Consider the following 266-nt stretch of genomic DNA (forward strand, 5'->3'; position numbering starts at 1 on the left):
CTGGCAAAATAATACGTTTTTTTTCGAGATAAAGCAGCAGAGGGCAGGGTAGCGTGCTTCCAACTTCCGAGATGGGCATTGTAAGGAGCTTCTTGTGCCTTCGTTTCGGCTAGACAATACGCCTAATTTCGTCTTCTTTCTCCACTTAAGAAGACAAGAGAGCGTGGTGGGGGTGGGAGGGTTGGGGGTGGGGAGTGCGGAGGAAGGTAAGAGGGAGTTCGTTAGTGAAGTGATGTATTCTTATCTTTTAAAAGGCTTGTGTGCTT

At 47.7% G+C, this 266-nt stretch overlaps 1 protein-coding gene across 1 annotated transcript in view; it reads right to left on the minus strand.

Annotated features, from left to right (window-relative positions):
* Positions 1-266, minus strand: part of LOC119594650 (cardioactive peptide-like) — a gene marked incomplete in the record, with an annotated part of 25,423 nt that overhangs the window by 2,133 nt on the left and 23,024 nt on the right.

Source organism: Penaeus monodon, chromosome 34 (assembly GCF_015228065.2).
Source record: "Penaeus monodon isolate SGIC_2016 chromosome 34, NSTDA_Pmon_1, whole genome shotgun sequence".
In the NCBI taxonomy this organism is placed as follows: Eukaryota; Metazoa; Arthropoda; class Malacostraca; order Decapoda; family Penaeidae; genus Penaeus; species Penaeus monodon.